General features: G+C 45.1%; 1 protein-coding gene across 1 annotated transcript in view; it reads left to right on the plus strand.

The window, feature by feature from the left end:
* The window catches only part of CLINT1 (clathrin interactor 1), a 1421335-nt gene that overhangs the window by 1374833 nt on the left and 29707 nt on the right, over positions 1–16795 (plus strand). The gene's annotated exons all lie outside the window — the stretch shown is intronic.

Consider the following 16795-nt stretch of genomic DNA (forward strand, 5'->3'; position numbering starts at 1 on the left):
TCGTGCATACAGCTGCAGTCATAACAGATGGGTTCTCCTGCTGTCAGGCGGGTCCTCGGTCGGCCGAATTCCAAAGTCTAGGTCCGGCGTCGGTTGTCGTCGCTTCTTCCCTGATGTCAGTGCGACAGGGGTATAAAAGAACTAGCCGACGCCATTTTCTTCAGTCTTTTTTGCCGCGCGGTGCCCGAAGCAGAAGTAGTTCGCAAGTGCCGGTCGGCCAGCTCCTGAGATTACAAAAATTTGGAACCAAGTCTTCTTAAAGCTAAGTACCCGTTGAAACTTTTCTTGCCTCAGACCGATGTCAGACAAAGTTAATAATTGTATTTCTTGTGGGAAGCAAATACCGCATAAGGATTTCCATTCCCTCTGTATACCTTGTTTAGGCCCAGACCACAACGTCTCGGTCTGACGCTTTTGTGCTACATTCAACAAACGTACTATTAAGCGTCGGGCGGAGTTCGCCCAGCATTATTTTGGGAAAGCATTTAACTATACTATGTCGTCAGATACTCCGACACCGGTTTTGTCTTTGTCTAAAAAACGCAAAGACAAGGACCGACACTCGAGGTCCGCGGCCTCTACCAACACCACGCCAAAGCCGACTACACGTGGTCCGGTTCTCAGCGAGGCGCCTACGCAGCCCCTGATTACCGACGACACATCTTTGGCGGTGTCTCCTGTACCCGAGGTCGCAGGCTCCTTGGCCCACACCCTGACTACACATACCGAAGCCACGCTTGGCATTGAAACACAGAATGTGGACAGGTCCACCTTCACTCAAGGTGTCTTCAGACCTTCCTCTTCTTTCTCCATCAAGGCTTTCACCAAGTCTAAAGCTGCCATGCACCCTAAGAGACCAGCTACACAGGGCCCATCTCCAGGCCCCATGCCTAAGAAACAGATGCTTAAAATGGCTGAGGATTTAATTACTCTAATCAGAGGTTCTCAGCCACCTCCGGACAAAAGGCCCAGAGTGGAGGAAGATTCCCCCTCCTCTGATCAGGGTTCCATTATTTCAGAGCACTCTGATTACCAGGAACAGTCTTACTCTCCTTTTGAAGACTCTGATGCAGAGGAATCTATTTCTTCTGTATCCCCCCCTGAGGATTACTCATTTGGTGAAACTCTGCATACCTTAAGGGAACACTTCCACTGGGAAAGCCAGCATTATTCAGATTCCAAGAAAAGGCTCAGGGAATTTCTTTTGTTACCCCAACACAGGCCTCTGGCTATACCTCCTGTCCTGGACATCCTAGATGATGTTTACTCGGAGGCCTGCCTTAACCCGGACTCTCTCCCTCCAGCTCCAGTTAAGCCTGACAGGTACTACAGGGTTCCTGACTCTCACCAGTTTCTATACAAAAGCCATGCTGCTGACCTAGAAACCATCTCACAGGGGCCCAAGGGAGTTGAGGCCTCCATTGACAAAAACCCATTGCCTTCCGAGAGAGATTCCAGATCCTTAGAAAGGTGAGGAAAAAAGGTATATACCTCGGCTACCTTGTCCATGAGGGCCTTAAACTGTCAGTTTCATATGCTAAAATACCAACAGTTTCTGTTATCTCAATTGAAAAGTAAAATGTCACAACCTGAACAACCAGACATGAAGGAGTTGCAGGATTTGATGAATAGTGCAGAACAAGTGGGTAAACATACCTTACAATGTGGTTTTGATGCTCTAGAGGCCTCATGTAGAGCTGCTGTTACAGGCTCAGTCATACGTAGGCATGCTTGGCTCAAGGAACAAGCCTTGCCTGATCATGTCAAAGCTAAATTACTAGAGGCGCCTCTTCAAACGGCTGTACTATTTGGGGCAAATGCTGAGGAAGTGTTACGGAAAATGGAGGAAAAGGCTAAATCAATGCAAACTGTGAAAGAATTTATGCAGGTTCAACCCCCACGTTTTAGTAGAAATTGGCCTTCCAAAACTGGTCCTTTCCTGCCACAGACAGACCCCAAAGAGGCAGATACAGGTGCCCGAGGGGCAGAGGACAAACACAAGGCTCGTACAGAGGCAGACAATGGCAAGCTCCTACACAAAGAGGTGGTGAGGACAACTCGCAATCTTTCAGAAAGCAAAACCAATGACTTTCCCCTTTGCATGCCAACCAGGTCTCAAATGGCAGCACCCTTAGGAGGAAAGCTGGCACTATTCTCAAAAAATTGGCATATTGTCACAAAGGACAAATGGATCCTGAACATTATAAACAGAGGCTACAAATTCCATTTTCTTACCCTTCCAAAAATGAAAGGCATGCCAAACCTGCCACACAATCAAAGGGCAGAGGCACAAAAGCAAATTTCAGATCTTATAAACATGAAAGCTATTCAAGAGGTACCTACACACGAACAAGGTCAAGGTTTTTATTCCAGGCTATTTCTGGTGCCAAGGAAGGGCAAAGATTGGAGACCTATTTTGGATCTCTCCATCCTAAACACATTCCTGCTCGTACCAAAATTCAAGATGCTCACTCTACAGCAACTTCTTCCCATGCTGGGCAAGGAGTCTTGGCTGGTAACATTGGACCTCAAGGAGGCATACCTGCATGTCCCAATCAGACAAAATTGCAGAAGATACCTCAGATTTCTTGCAGGTTCAATACAATTCTCTGCATTGCCCTTTGGTTTATCTACTGCGCCCAGAGTATTCACGAAATGCCTGGCATCAGTAATTGCCTACTGCAGACTTCAAGGGATACAAATATACCCTTATTTGGATGACTGCCTGATCCAAGCGGACAGCAAGCACATTCTTCTGAAACATCCGACATGTAATAATGTTATTAAACTCTCTAGGATACACAGTCAACAAAGAGAAATCAAGACTAATACCCTCTCGGAAGATAATTTTCCTGGGTGCCAATTTGGACACAAACACCCAGATGGCCTACCTCACGCCAGAGAAGCAGGGGCAACTAATTCAATATTTCAGAACACTGGCAAATTGCACCAGGCTGACTGCAAGGAAAATCCTGCAGGCTCTGGGATTCATGGCATCTTGCATCTTACTAATCCCATGAGCAAAGCTGCATATGAGAAAACTACAATGGTACCTAAAAAACATATGGTCTCAACACAGCCACAGTTTGGAAACAATGATACCACTAATTCCATGTCTGCAAAAGGAATTTCTGTGGTGGGCTCAAGCATGCCAAACAAACACAGGTCTTCCATTCAGCAAGCCTCAAGCAAATCAAGTCATCACAACAGACGCCTCGGACTACGCCTGGGTTGCGCACATGACAGACCGGTGTATTCAGGGCAAATGGACCAAAAAGAAAAGCACCTTCACATCAATCAAAAAGAAATGCTAGCAGTGATAAAAGCTATTACAGCCTTCAAGGACCTTCTACAACCAGGTCAGCTATGGATAAGAACAGACAACACCACAGTTATATGTGGTACATAAACAAGCAGGGAGGAACACATTCTTATCCCCTATGCAGACTGGCCATGTCACTTTGGAACATGGCCATGGATTTACAAATGGAGCTACAGGCACAGTACTTGCCACGCAAGGAAAACACGCTGGCAGACAACCTAAGCAGAAATATGACAGATCCACACGAATGGAAGTTGCATCCAAAAGTTTTTACAGAAATAATCCAAGAATGGGGAAGGCCAGACATAGATCTCTCTACCTCCCACAAAAATCATCAATTGACAAAATTCTGCTCAAGGATCTTCCATCCAAAGGCCTGGAGAGTGGACGCTCTCTCTTTCAGTTGGACATCAATGACAGTTTATGCCTTCCCACCTCTTCCACTGCTGCCCAAAGTCCTATTGAAGACCAGAGCAGACAGACCAAAGATGATCCTCATTGCTCCGGAATGGCCAAGACAACACTGGTACCCACTACTAAGGAGCCTGACACATTCCCCACCATGGACCCTGCCTCTAATGCCTCTTCTTCTGACTCAGCACAGCTTCAAAACTCTTCACAGTCAGCTGAAGACACTCAATCTAGCCGCATGGAAGATTCCTTAGCATCACAGCAGGCCCTGCTCTCCAAGGAGGTGCAGGATGTCATTTTGGAGGCCAGAAGGCCATCAACTAGAAAAGCTTACTCTGCAAAATGGAAACGTTTTTGTGTTTGGAATGAGAAAAAGGGCCAGTGCCCTGGAAAACTGAATTTACCTCAAATACTACAATATTTGGCAGAACTGCTAAGCAGTGGACTTTCGCTCTCCTCCATCAAAATCCATGCCTCAGCCATTTCTGCAGAATACAACACTGATCCACCTTTATTTTCTCACCCTCTATTAAGAGAGTTCCTCAGAGGGGCTAAGAATTTAAGACCTCCAAGAAAACAACCAATACCTGCTTGGGATCTTAATTTAATTCTGGAAAAACTGACTTTGCCCCCTTTTGAACCAGCTGCCTCATCAGATTTACAATATTTGTCCTGGAAAACAGTTTTCCTTCTGGCTATCACTTCAGCTCGTAGAGTTTCAGAACTACAGGCTCTTATGACTGTCCAGCCTTTCACCATCTTCCATCAGGACAGAGTTTCATTACGTACCAACCCGTCCTTTATGCCTAAAGTGGTATCCAGGGTAGCTTTAAATCAGGCCATACATTTACCTACTTTTTATCCTAATCCTCAAAACAAAGGGGAGAGATTACTGCATTCCTTGGACATCCACAGACAACTGCGTTATTATTTGGACAGAACAAAGCCTTTCAGAAAATCAGAACAGCTTTTTGTGGCCTATGTGGTAGGAGCTCAAGGAAAGTCAATATCCAAACAGACAATCTCAAAATGGATAGCCCACTGCATACGTTTTTGCTACTCCTTTCATGGCAAAACTGTACCTACAGGCATTAGAACTCATTCCACCAGGGCCACGGCCACCTCTGCAGCCTTCCTCAGAGGAGTTCCTACCAAGGATATTTTAGAAGCAGCCACTTGGAGTTCTGTGCATACCTTCTCTAAGCACTACAACCTACCATTATACTCCCAAGTCTAGAGCAGGCTTTGCCACTGCAGTCTTGCAGGGCATTTTGGCTCCTCCTAGCTCCACCTAGTGCCTACCACCCCTTTCTTAGCTTTGGGAGTCTACCCATCTGTTATGACTGCAGCTGTATGCACGATGAACATAGTACAGTTTTGTACTTACCATAAATGTAGATGTTCGAGTGCTAATACAGCTGCAGTCCAGGTTTCCCTCCCACCTTCCCCTCTAGTGGTATTCATTTATGGTGTATTTGCTTGCAATTACTGTTTTTTGATTATATTGCATTGCATTATTACATTATTTTATGTATTGCCTTCCTTCTGGGGGCACCTGACATCTGGGGCAAGAAAGACTGAAGAAAATGGCGTCGGCTGGTTCTTTTATACCCCTGTCGCACTGACATCAGGGAAGAAGCTACGACAACCGACGCCGGACCTAGACTTTGGAATTCGGCTGACCGAGGACCCGCCTGACGGCAGGAGAACCCATCTGTTATGACTGCAGCTGTATTAGCACTCGAACATCTACATTTATGGCAGGTACAAAACTGTACTTTACCAACCCCAAACGGTTGACCAGATCTACCCCCAAATCAGTGGGCAGAGGCTCAACAGCAAGTACTCTCTCTCTTGAGCATAAAGGCTGTGCAAACTGTACCAGAAGAGGAAAAGGAACAAGGTTTCTACTCAAGACTTTTCCTGGTACCCAGAAAAGACAATTCATGGCGTCATATCCTGGACCTTTCTATCTTAAACACCTTTTTGGTGATTCAAAAATTCAAGATGCTAACTCTTCACCAGTTGCTTCCTATGCTAGGCAAAGATGCCTGGTTGGCAACACTTGATGTAAAGGAAGCCTGCCTGCACATCCCAATCAGGGAATCTTGCAGAAGATACCTACGCGTCAAAGCAGGCTACATGCACTATCAGTTCTCTGCACTGCCCTTTGGCTTGTCTACTGCACCCAGGGTATTCACAAAGTGCCTAGCTCCAGTCATTGCATTTTGCAGGCAAACCTCCCTGGACTACATGAAAAGAGACATAAAGGAGCTCTCTGAGCATGTAGCCCAGGCCGGTATGACGCTGACCTTGAGTAGCATCTTACCCTCACCAATAATGATGCCACAATATGAAGACAAGATGATCAATTTCAACAATTGGCTTAAGTACTGGTGTCATTCAAAGGGGATCCAATGCCTGTCAGCTTGGGATGATATGCTCGACAAGCCATGATGCTTCGCTAGGGACGGCTTGCACCTGTCACCCCTGGGCTTTATGATATTGGCAAAGGCTCTTGCTACCCCCATAGTGCCTTTTTTTAGGCAAGGCTCAAAAGACAAACCCACCTCCATAGGTATCACAAGGGATAAGAAACTAAGAGTAATGCTACTCAACGCCAGAAGTCTAAACCTCAAGATGCACGCACTCGAAACTCTCCTTAGCATGGAGAACATCGATATCTGTGCAGTAACAGAAACCTGGTTCAGGGCTCCCGAGCACCCCAGCACTACCAGGTTATACCTCATACCATGCTTTTCGGCCCCAAAACTTGGACTGAACCACAAAAGGAGGGGGAGTATCGATATTCATCAAAGATACCGTCACCTCCAGGTTGGTGGCAAAGCACGAAGCATCAGAGACTATCCATGTGCAACTAACAGTGGGTAAAACTGCCTTCCAGTTTATAGCCTGCTACAGACCACCCTCCCAAACCCAGGAACCACACTCGGCCTTCCTGAGAACACTGGAAAATATGAAGGTCTCTCCAAACACCATTATATTGGGCGACTTCAACTACCCAAACATAGACTGGGAGCATTACTCTAGCTTCAACACCCTAGCCCAAAGTTTCCTAGAATTTATAAACTCAAATGCTATGGAACAACTTGTTACCACTCCCACAAGAGGGGAAAACATACTGGACCTGATCATCACCAACATGGGGACTCTATGCTCCAGACCAGAAGTGTATCCCTCACTGGTAAGATCAGACCATAAACTAATCTTACTGGATATTCACATCCCGATCCCACCCCCTGCCCAGAAACTCACAGTGAAAAACTTCTCTAAAGCAAATTTCACACTCCTCAAAACTGAGGTGGAATCCTTCAAAGCCCCCGGGCCTGTGGAAAATACGGCCCAGACCGCAGAATCCTTTATAAACGCATTCTGTGAACACCTTCAGGAATGCATGGATCATGCAATCCCAAATAAAACCAAGACCCAATCCTCCAAAGGCAGACGTCCTGTCTGGTGGACCCCAGCCATAAACAAACTATACAATAGAAGGAGGAAGCTACTACATGACAGAGCAAAATCCCAAAAAGGGAAGGCATCACTGATCAGTATTAGCAAAAAACTATGGGCACACATAAAATTGTCTAAGGCCAGCTTCGAGAGAAAAATTGCACAGGACACTAAGGATAATCACAAGGCTTTCTTTAGTTATGTTAGGAACCTGGGTGGGAATTCCCAGATATGCTCAGAATTAGTCCAAAATGACAAAAATACACGAACCCACAGACATTGCCAACATCCTAGCTGACAGGTTCAGCGCAAACTTCTCTCCTCCCCACCAAAAGGGCAAATATCTATCCCAGCAGAGTGCTGCCCCCCTGACATCTCAGATGCTCAGGTAAGAGCCGCCCTCTCCAAAGCAAAAAACACAGCATCAATGGGACCAGACAGTGTCCCGAGCTGCATCCTACATGAACTCCAAGAAGAGCTAAACCCAAACATAAAACTACTGTTCAGTCTCAGCCTTACTACAGGATATGTGCCCAAAGAGTGGCGTACAGCAACAGTGGTCCCTCTCCATAAAGGTGGTGCCTCAACGGATCCTGGAAACTATCGCCCCATAAGCCTGACTAGCTTGGGCTGCAAAGCTATGGAAAGGATCATCATGGACCTCATAAATAAAGATATTGGGGACCTACAAACACTGGATCCTACCCAGTTCGGCTTTGTTAAGGGCAGATCCTGCCTCTTAAACCTGGTTGATTTCTTTGAAACAGTCACCAAGGCCATTGACGAGGGGAAGGTGGTCCACACAGCCTACCTGGACCTCGCAAAAGCCTTTGATATAATACCCCACTCGGACATTATAGATAAGCTCACCAGCTTAAATATAAACCCCTATGTCACTAGATGGATTGCAAATTGACTCAAGGATAGAACCCACATGGTTAGAATTGCTGGAGCCATGTCAGACTCCAAACCAGTTACAAGTGGTGTCCCACAAGGCTCAGTCCTGGGATCTCTCTTGTTTGGTATATATTTCACGGAGGTACAGGCCAACACGGAAGGACTGTGGCTGACCAAGTTTGCAGATGACTGCAAACTGGGCGCCATAATCGACTCTCCAGCCGACACAAGCATCCTCCAAAAGGGCCTCATAGAAACAGACAACTGGTGCCAGAGCCATGGCCTCAAGCTAAATGCCAAAAAGTGTATAGTCATCCCCTTTGGCAAAAACAAAGTGCCCACAAATTACCACATAGGTGGTAATCCATTAAGTACAGAAGAAGTAATTAGGAACCTGGGGACCCAAGTTGATGGCAATCTCTCATTTGACAACCACGTGGCCAAAGTGGTTAGAAAAACATTTTATATAGCCCACCTAATCATGAAGGGATTCACATCTAGATCAGGGGACGTCATCGTGCCTCTTTACGCATCCCTCATCAGGCCCATAATTGAGTACAATGCCCCTTTTGGGATGTACCTTACCAGACACCTGCAGCAACTGGAAAGACCCCAAAAGTACCTCACCAAGAGGATCAAAGGGCTCAAACAGATGCCATATGCTGCCCGGTTAAAGAAACTCCAGCTCTACTCAGTGGCATACCGCCTGTTCAGAGGCGATCTGTGCCTGACGTATAAAGCCATGTCCAACCCGGAATTAATGGACATGCTGCACCTCAGAAAATCCAAATCCCATCGAGCTACTTGCTTGAGAGACTTGAACCTCAGCACTGAAATAAATAGGACATGCTGGAGGGCAGATTCATAACCCAGAGGCTCCCTTCACTCTGGAATAAAATCCCAGTCCAGGTTAGGCAGAGTCCCTCATTGACTCTCTTCAAGAGGAATCTTGATGAGTGGATGGGAGATCGTAGGTTTACCCCGGGTATCACTTCTGTGTCACTGTTAGACAGAGGCACAGTATACTAACCTCGAAAAAGGGCATAGCAAAATAAATTTAAAATGGGTGGCGAAAGCCAAACACATTCTGGCTAGGCTTATAAATGCCCTAGGGCAGATAGCCTAGTATGAACCTATGAACCTAAATATACCCATGCCTGGGCTATTGTCTAATTCAGGCAGAAAGCCAGGACATACTTTAGAATCATCTGACATTTGTACAAAAGGTGCTAATTTGTCTGGGGGTACACTATAAACGAAAAGAAGTCACATTTGGTATCCTGTCAGCAAATTTTATTCCTGGGAGCAAGCTTGAATACAACTTCCTAGATGGCTTTCCTCACGCCAGAGAAACAAATTCATTTGATAACTTACTTCAAACTAATGGCCACAAAACCCTGCTAACTGCAAGGGAAATGCTGCAAGCCTTGGGGTTCATGACCTCCTGCATTCTACTAATTCCATATGCAAGACTGCATATGAGGAAACTACAATGGTATCTAAAAAGCCTATGGTGTCAACATTCTCAGGATCTAGAAGCAAATGATTCCTATCATACCTTGCCTACGGTTAGAGTTCCTTTGGTGGGCAGAGAACTGCCACCACAACAAGGGACTACCATTCACTCTACCCCCAAGTCCAAATCCTAACAACAGATGCATCAGACTATGCATGGGGGGGGGGGGGGGGGGGCTCACCTGGCAGGGAAGTGCATTCAGGGCAAATGGAACTCAAGTCAAATGCACATGCATATCAATCAAAAAGAATTGTTAGCTGTACAGAATGCTCTGACAGCCTTCAAGGACCACATTCTTCCAGGACAGTTAATGGTAAAGACAGACAACACCACTGTTATGTGGTACATAAACAAGCAGGGGGGTACCCATTCTTACCTCCTGTGCAAACTAGCCATGGCTGTGTGGAACACGGCCTTGAGCTACCAAGTGCATCTACAGGCTCAATTCCTGCCAGGAAAACTAAATACACTGGCAGACGAACTAAACCGAAATCTCATGGACCCACACGAGTGGAAACTGAAACAAAAGACTCTCAACATGCTGATAAACAAATGGGGGAGCCCAGATATAGACATGTTCACTTCCCCCCAAAACTACTAATTGGACAAATTCTGCACAAAGACTCCCCACAAACAAGCTTGGAAAGTGGATGCTGTGTCCTTCAACTGGAAAAATCTATCAGTTTATGCCAGTCCTCCTCCGCCTCTCCTCTCCAAAGTACTACTAAAGATCAAACAGGACAAACCAACGACGATATTGATTGCACCAGACTGGCCACACCAACACTGGTACCCCCATTTGCGCAGTGTGTCAGTGCTGGCTCTATGGCACCTGCCTCAGACCCCTACCCTTTTGTCACAGCAGGAGAACCAGATTCTGCACCCTCAGCTTCAAACCCTGAACCTGGCAGCCTGGCTAATTACCTAATCTCTCCATTACCGTCCCTCAGTAAACAAGTGTTGGATGTCATTTCGGAGGCAAGGAGGCCTAGTACTAGAAAATCTTATGCTGAAAAATGGAAAAGATTATGTGCCTGGAACCAAACTCAAGGGATGGGCACAGCAGCACCCAATTTACCTCAGATTCTTCAATACTTAACTGAGATGCTTCACAAGGGCCTTTCTTTTTCCTCCATCAAAGTTCATGCCTCAGCCATTTCAGCTCAGTATAACACAGAACCACCCCTCTTCTCTCATCCACTGCTCAAGCAGTTCGTCAGAAGGGCCAAAAACTTAAGTCCACCCTGGAGAGCCCCTACTCCAGCCTGGGACCTTAACTTTGTATTGGAAAAACTCACTCTCTGTCCTTTTGAGCCAGCTGCAAGTTTGTTTGTTTGTGTCTTTCGGCTTTTCCCGGTTAGGGGTCGCCACAGCAGAACTCCGGTCCGCTAATGATTGGCAGTAAATTTTTATGCGCTGGCTTGCCAGGCCTAATGCACAACCTTCAATGAAGGAATGCCTGTTCATGCATGTTGACACACAGAAGACGAACTGAGAATCGAATGGGCAATGTCTAACTGTGAGGCCAGCTGCAAGTGCAGATTTAAAATTCCTTTCTTGGAAAACAGCCTTCCTTTTAGCAATCACTTCAGCAAGAAGGGTATCTGAATTACAGGCCCTTATGGCAGTGGAGCCTTTCATCATCTTTCATGCGGACAGGGTGTCCCTTAGGACTAATCCCTCCTTCATGCCCAAGGTGGTAAACAGAGTGGCTCTTAATCAGTCCATTCATTTGCCAACCTTCTTTTCTAATCCACAGAATAAAGGGGAACAGATACTGCATTCTTTAGATGTGCACAGACAACTTGGATTTTGCTTGGACAGGACTAAACCTCAAAGGAAATCTGAACAACTGCTGGTGGCATTTGCTGCAGGGGCAGAGGGGAAGGCTATTTCAAAACAAACCATTTCTAAATGGATAGGCCATTGCATTCATTTCTGCTATAAGCACCATGGAAACCTATCCCACAGGGGATTAGACCCCATTCAACCAAGGCTGCATCTACCTCTACAGCCTTTCTCAGAGGTGTCCCTACCAGGGACATCCTAGAAGCTGCTACCTGGAGTTCTGTACATACTTTCACCAAGCATTACCATTTGCCAATTTTCTCTAAAACCAGAGCTGGCTTTGTCACTGCAGTGTTGCAGGGCCTTATAGCTGGTCCTAATGCTATCTAAATTCTTCCTCCCATCCTTAGCTTTGGGAATCTACCCAAATGTGATGGCTGCAACAGTGAAACATGAAGAACATAGTACAGTTGTGTACACTTACTATAAATGTAGATGTTCGAGGGTATTCACTGTTGCAGTCCTGGTTACCCTCCCTCCAGCCCCCTGACTTCTCTTGGCTATACTGCTACTCTCCTTTACTATGCTTAAAAGCTTTTTGGTTGGAGGTATAACCTTGTGTATCTATAATATATATATATATATATATATATATATATATATATATATATATATATATATATATATATATGTGTGTGTGTGTGTGTGTGTGTGTGTGTGTATACATATAAATATATATATATATATATATATATATATATATATATGTATGTATGTATTTAACTGCTTCCCATTAGGGGGGCACCTGACATCTGGGGCAAGAAAAACTGATGTAATGGCGTCGGCTGCATGCTTTACCTGACATCACGGAAGATGAGACAGCAACCGACGCAGGACCCAAGACTTTGATAATCAGGCCGACTGGGGGCTAATGCAAGCAGATAACCCAAATGTGATGACTGCAACAGTGAAAACACTTAAACAACTATAGTTATGGTAAGTGTACACAACTGCACTTTTTTAACCCAGGCTTTTCAGGAAGAATCTCTTTTGTGCAAGATTGATCTGGTTTGTTTTGTTAGCCAGGGGGTGTAGTTGGATTTGATTCTGATTTTTCTGGATGGAGCAACAGAATCAAGTGTATCGAGGCAAATCTTATTGAAGGAATTTACAGCCTCATTGAGAGGGAGGTGATAAAGGAAGGATCGATTAATCTGTGTATAATGGTTGGAGAGTGGTCACTCAATGAGTTCGGAAGTAAGTATACCGGGATTATGATAGAGGTGAGGAGCTGAAGTAAGGATCCAGTCAAGGATGGGTCCGGATGAGGAGTTTTTGTTTATTCTAGTAGGGGTGGAGATGTGTTGGTGGAAAACCATGAAGGTTAAGACTATGAGTAGGGGATGAGGGTGACAGTTTAGTCCAGTCTATATTAGTGTGTCCAAGTATGATCGTTTTATAAGTGATATAGTGAGTGATCCAGGACAGGAAGTTCTCCAGGATGGGAATAATATTGCCAGGGGGAATGTATATAGAGACTAATGCAATTTTTTAGAAGTTTAGTTTAGAAATTTTAGAAGATTTGGAATATTTGCATGGAAATGCCTACACTGGTATTCTTGCACCATATTCCCAAACGTTCCTAGAATTGTTGGAGATGCAGTGAAAAAAATAAATGGTAACGGAGATTATATTATTGAAGAATGTAAGGGACAGGAAGCATGTAAGAAAGATATGCAGCAGATTCTAATTAATTGGTGATCCTGGCTTGTATTTGTCAAAAAATGATGTTAAGATAGGTACCAAGGCTAAGATCTGATAAGGTATGAAAAAAGAAAAAAAAGTTGATTTGCCTTGTTTTGTTATTAGCAAAAATGTGTTTAATAAAAAAGTGAAAAAAAAAACAGGATATGTCAGTGCTGGCTAAACTAAACTAAAGACTTTACTTCAAACAATTCGACTTTGTAAGCTTGGAAATGTAATGGGTCATCAAATGGCTTTCAAAGCCAATATTGCAGTTGTGTTCAAACCTGAGCTCTATCGCTGTGTGTGTGTGTGTGTGTGTGTGTGTGTGTGATCTAAACTGTAGCAACTGCTTGCTACATTATAGCAAACAGTTTGCTACAGTTTAAAAGTTAGAAAAAAATGTCTTTTTAAACTAAAATCTGAACACTAACACTCCATACAGGCAGGGTATAAACTACAGCAACTGTTTGTAGCTGCAGTTTGCTACAATTTATAAGAAGTTGCTTTCTTTTTTTTTTTTTTTTTTCTTTAACTAAAACTTGAGTGCTGTAGTGCTCATTGTAGGTAAGTTATAAACTGTAAACAACTGTTTGCTACAGTTTATAAGAAGAAATTATTGTATTTATTTTTTTAAATAAAGGGAGGACGATCGGTGGCAGAGCTCAGAAACAGGACCTGAATGGCTGGGCAGAAGGGGGGAGGGGTTGTGCCTCTGGCCACCTGTTAGGTGTGGTTTCCCCCCTTCAGTGGAAGAGCTTGGGGAGTGTGTATCTGTAATAAGCCAATTAGTAGATTGGTTCATAGGTTTCATACTAGGCTATCTGCCCTAGGGCATTTATAAGCCTAGCCAGAGTGTGTTTGGCTTTCCCCACCCATTTTAAATTAATTTTGCTATGCCCTTTTTGGAGGTTAGTATACTGTGCCTCTGTCTAACAGTGACACAGAAGTGATACCCGGGGTAAACCTACGATCTCCCATCCACTCATCAAGATTCCTCTTGAAGAGAGTCAGTGAGGGACTCTGCCAAACCTGGACTGGGATTTTATTCCAGAGTGAAGGGAGCCTCTGGATTATGAATCTGTTCCTCCAGGTTGTCCTATTTATTTCAGTGCTGAGGTTCAAGTCTCTTGAGCGTGTAGCTCGATGGGATTTGGATTTTCTGAGGTGCAGCATGTCCATTAATTCCGGGTTGGACATGGCTTTATACATCAGGCACAGATCACGTCTGAGCAGGCGGTATGCCACTGAGTAGAGCTGGAGTTTCTTTAACCGGGCAGCATATGGCATCTGTTTGAGCCCTTTGATCCTCTTGGTGAGGTACTTTTGGGGTCTTTCCAGTTGCTGCAGGTGTCTGGTATGGTACATCCCAAAAGGGGCATTGTACTCAATTATGGGCCTGATGAGGGATGAGTAAAGAGGCACAATGACCTCCCCTGATCTGGATGTGAATCCCTTCATAATTAGGTGGGCTATATAAAATGTTTTTCTAACCACTTTGGCCACGTGGTTGTCAAATGAGAGATTGCTATCAACTTGGGTCCCCAGGTCCCTAATTACTTCTTCTGTACTTAATGGATTACCACCTATGTGGTAATTTGTGGGCACTTTGTTTTTGCCAAAGGGGATGACTATACACTTTTTGGCGTTTAGCTTGAGGCCATGGCTCTGGCACCAGTTGTCTGTTTCTGTGAGGCCCTTTTGGAGGATGCTTGTGTCACCTGGAGAGTCGATTATGGCGCCCAGTTTGCAGTCATCTGCGAACTTGGTCAGCCACAGTCCTTCCGTGTTGGCCTGTACCTGCAAGAAATATATACCGAACAAGAGAGGTCCCAGGACTGAGCCTTGTGGGACGCCACTTGTAACTGGTTTGGAGTCTGACATGGCTCCAGCAATTCTAACCATGTGGGTTCTGCCCATGAGCCAGTTTGCAACCCATCTAGTGACATAGGGGTTTATATTTAAGCTGGTGAGCTTATCTGTAATGCCCGAATGGGGTATGGTATCGAAGGCTTTTGCGAGGTCCAGGTAGGCTGTGTGGACCACCTTCCCCTCGTCAATGGCCTTGGTGACTGTTTTAAAGAAATTGACCAGGTTTAAGAGGCAGGATCTGCCCTTAACAAAGCCGAACTAGGTAGGATCCAGTGTCTGTAGGTCCCCAATATCTTTATTTATGAGGTCCATGATAATCCTTTCCATAGCTTTGCAGACCAAGCTAGTCAGGCTTATGGGGCGATAGTTTCCAGGATCCGTTAAGGCACCACCTTTGTGGAGAGGGACCACTGTTGCTGTACACCACTCTTTGGGCACATATCCTGTAGTAAGGCTGAGATTGAACAGTAGTTTTATGTTTGGGTTTAGCTCTTCTTCGAGTTCATGTAGGACGCAGCCCGGGACACCGTCTGGTCCCATTGATGCTGTGTTTTTTGCTTTGGAGAGGGCGGTTCTTACCTGAGCATCTGAGATGTCAGGGGGGCAGCACTCTGCTGGGATAGATATTTGCCCTTTTGGTGGGGGGGGGGGGAGAAGTTTGCGCTGAACCTGTCAGCTAGGATGTTGGCAAGGTCTGTGGGTTTGGTGTATTTTTTGTCATTTTGGACTAATTCTGAGCATATCTGGGAATTCCCACCCAGGTTCCTAACATAACTAAAGAAAGCCTTGTGATTATCCTTAGTGTCCTGTGAAATTTTTCTCTCGAAGCTGCCCTTAGACGATTTTATGAGTGCCCGTAGTTTTTTGCTAATACTGATCAGAGATGCCTTCCCTTTTTGGGATTTTGCTCTGTCATGTAGTAGCTTCCTCCTTCTGTTGTATAGTTTGTTTATAGCTGGGGTCCACCAGACAGGACGTCTGCCTTTGGAGGATTGGGTCTTGGTTTTATTTGGGATTGCATGATCCATGCATTCCTGAAGGTGTTCATAGAATGTGTTTATAAAGGATTCTGCTGTCTGGGCCGTATTTTCCACAGGCCCGGGGGCTTTAAAGGATTCCACCTCAGTTTTGAGGAGTGTGAAATTTGCTTTAGAGAAGTTTTTCACTGTGGTTTTCTGGGCAGGGGGTGGGGTCGGGATGTGAATATCCAGTGAGATTAGTTTATGGTCTGATCTTACCAGTGAGGGATACACTTCTGGTCTGGAGCATAGAGTCCCCATGTTGGTGATGATCAGGTCTAGTATGTTTTCCCCTCTTGTGGGAGTGGAAACAAGTTGTTCCATAGCATTTGAGTTTATAAATTCTAGGAACCTTTGGGCTAGGGTGATGGAGCTAGAGTAATGCTCCCAGTCTATGTTTGGGTAGTTGTCACCCAATATAATGGTGTTTGGAGAGACCTTCATATTTTCCAGTGTTCTCAGGAAGGCCAAGTGGGGTTCCTGGGTATGGGAGGGAGGTCTGTAGCAGGCTATAAACTGGAAAGCAGTTTTACCCACTGTTAGTTGCACATGGATAGTCTCTGATGCTTCGTGCTGTGCCACCAACCTGGAGGTGTGGGTATCTTAGATGAATATTGATACTCCCCCTCCTTTTGTGGTTCAGTCCAAGTTTTGGGGCCGAAAAGCATGGTATGAGGTATAACCTGGTAGTGCTGGTGTGCTCTCGGGAGCCTTGAACCAGGTTTCTTTTACTGCACACAGATATCGATGTTCTCC

The sequence above is a fragment of the Protopterus annectens genome, chromosome 4.part0 (genome assembly GCF_019279795.1).
Source record: "Protopterus annectens isolate FY-2018-M chromosome 4.part0, PAN1.0, whole genome shotgun sequence".
NCBI classification, from domain to species: domain Eukaryota; kingdom Metazoa; phylum Chordata; order Ceratodontiformes; family Protopteridae; genus Protopterus; species Protopterus annectens.